Genomic DNA, 2,891 nt, shown 5'->3' with positions numbered 1-2,891 from the left:
TTATTTTATTTTTGAGAGAGAGAGAGAGAGAGAGCATAAGTGGGTAAGGGGCAGAGAGAGAGGGAGGCACAGAACCTGAAGCAGGCTCCAGGCTCTGAGCTGTCAGCACAGAGCCTGATGTGGGGCTTGAACTCATGGTTGGTGAGATCATGACCTGAGCCAAAGTCGGAGGCTTAACTGGTTGAGCCACCCAGGCGCCCTTCTCTGTATTTTTTTATTTTGAAAATGTGGTAGTATCAAATAATATGTAAACTTTTCAAATTGGCTCTTTCAGCATATTGCCTGGAGGTCCATTCAAGTTGTTGTATCAATAGTTTGTTCCTTTTTATTACCAGGTAGTATTCCATAGTACAGATGTACCAACTTTTGTTTTGTTTTGTGTTGTTTTTTATTTATTATTTATTTATTTATTTATTTTAAATGTTTATTTATTTTTGAGATAGAGAGAGACAGAGCAGGAACGGGGGAGGGTCAGAGAGAGAGGAAGACACAGAATCCGAAGCAGGCTCCAGGCTCTGAGCTGTCAGCACAGAGCCCGACGCAGGGCTCGAACTCACAGACCGCGAGATCATGATCTGAGCCGAAGTCGGACGCTTAACTGACTGAGCCACCCAGGCGCCCCTTGTGTTGTTTTTTAAATATGGAAGACTTTATGAATTTGCAAGCCTCCTTGTGCAGGGACCATGTTAATCTTCACTGTATTGTTCCCACTTTAGTGTATGTGCTGCCGAAGTGAGCACTGTATCACAGTTTTTTAAACCATTCACCTATTATAGAATATTTTGTTTCCAGTTTTTGTCTATTACAAAAACCTGCTCTGACCAATCATGCAGAAGTTTTTACAAGGATATATGCTTCATTTCTCTGAGATAAATGTCCAGGAATAGGATTGCTGGGTCATACTGGTAACTATGTATGGTTACCATGCTGGTTAAGTGAATGTTTATTTTTTAAAGAAATTCCCAAATTATTTTCCAGGATGCAGTTTCTCTGCATATTCACTAGCATTTGATATTGTCACTGTTTTTAATTTTAGATTCTAACATAATTTTTTAAATAGTGATGGTTTTATCAAATACATCTTTTGGCATTTATTAAAATAATTTCATGGTATTTCTTATTGGTTTTCTTGATGAATTATATTATTTTATCCTTAAATATACATATATATATATTTTTCCCTTCAATGTTGCATTTTACTTTTGGCGGGGGTAGAGAATAGGAGAAGGAAGAAGAGGGGGAAACAGGGTCTCACTGGAATCTCCAAAGTGTATGAGACTGGTAATATAAAGATGGGAGGAGATGGCCAGGCAGATTGGATGGGAGGCCTCAAGATTCCTTTTTCTACTGATTTCTATACTCTAATGAAAATGATATGACATATATGTAAATGCCTAAAACATGGTATTTGGTAAATGTCAGTTGCTTTTCCTAGCAGAGTTCTCCACAGGCTAGGTTGTACCTAGATGTCATCATCCTTCTCCATCCAGGGAAAGAAGCTCACCTAGAAAACCAGGTCACTAAAAGTACAGTAGTTCGGATGATGCATTTGGCTAGTGGGCTCAGGTCAGGGTCTCACTGTCACCCCATCCTCCCCACTCCACTCTGCCAGGGATGGGCTGAGAGTAGTTTCCCAAATGGCTTCCCTGGGGCCTTGTCAGCTTTTCCCCAGAAGATTCCAAGTGGAGGGCTGTGGGTTGCAACTCTCCAGTGTATAGTCCTCTCCTTCACTTGTACAGAGAGAAGCAGACACATGTGCTGATTTTGCTGGCTGTCTTCAGGATCCCAACAGCCTTGCTGAGCTCAGTATCTTAGAAATCCACATCATTCACAGCTAGGGTTTGGTCTCTTTTCTGAAGTCCTGTTCAGTGTGCATCAAGGTCAGGAATCATCTTGAAAAGAAGTCACCTAGCTGGGAGGCCCTTCCTCTTTGGATGTTAAGTCCCAGCTGAGCTCCCGGGGGCTTTGTCAGTGTGAGGACTGGGGGCAGAAACTGTGTCTCAGCTCATCGCTGTAGTGTGTATGGTGTACCATCTTCTGAGGAGGAATTCATGCTGGGGGATTCTCACAGGCATGTAGGAAAACCGCCAGGTAGTCATCATAAAGAATCTGGCTGTCCATCTCCAAAGCCCCATCAGCAGGCCTCAGCCACTTCAAGCTCTGCTCACTGCCAATTCTACGTATATGTTTTAAATGGTAAAAATATCAAACAGTACAAAAAGGGACACAAGAAAAAGTAAGTCTCTTCCCATTGCTATCACTGAAACAATCACCTTACCTGTTCTTGTGTTTTCATCTAGGGACTACACATATTTGTATTTATATATTAGTTTTATTTAGATAAAGTTGACAGAGTAAGTTTAACAAGTATAACGTGTTGATTTCATACTTAGGTATTGTGAAATGATTACTACAGTAGTATTAGTGAACAGCTCTATCACCTTACATAATTACTTTTTTGTGGTGAGAACATTTAAGATCTAGTCTCTTAGCAACTTTCAAGTATATAATACAGAATTGTTAACTATAACCACCATGCTGTATATTAGATCCCCACAACTTAAAACTGGATGTTTGTACCCTTTGATAAACATCTCCCCGTATCCCCCGCCCTCTGGCATTTAGCATTCTACTCTGTTTCTATGAGTTATGAGTTTATATTCTGCATATAAGTGATATCACACAGTATTTATTTTTCTCTGACTTATTTCACTTAGCATAATGCCCTCAGGGTATATCCTTGTTGTCATAAGTGGCAGGATTTCCTTCTCCTGCATGACTAAATATTATTCTTATTTGTATGAGATATATATATATATATATATATATATATATAATATACATTATTCTTATTTGTATGAGATATATATGTATATATACACATATATGTA

The 2,891-nt window shown here is 39.3% G+C and overlaps 1 non-coding gene across 1 annotated transcript; it reads right to left on the bottom strand.

Moving 5' to 3' along the window:
- Positions 1 to 634: 634 nt before the first annotated feature.
- Positions 635 to 740, bottom strand: LOC131488921 (U6 spliceosomal RNA). Its single transcript, XR_009250308.1, has one exon. It is a non-coding gene; the product is annotated as a U6 spliceosomal RNA (small nuclear RNA).
- Between the last annotated feature and the right edge of the window lie 2,151 nt (positions 741 to 2,891).

This window comes from Neofelis nebulosa, chromosome 10, assembly GCF_028018385.1.
Source record: "Neofelis nebulosa isolate mNeoNeb1 chromosome 10, mNeoNeb1.pri, whole genome shotgun sequence".
In the NCBI taxonomy this organism is placed as follows: domain Eukaryota; kingdom Metazoa; phylum Chordata; class Mammalia; order Carnivora; family Felidae; genus Neofelis; species Neofelis nebulosa.
Note: the sequence above shows the minus strand (reverse complement) of the source record. Positions and strands in the feature narration are given on the sequence as shown.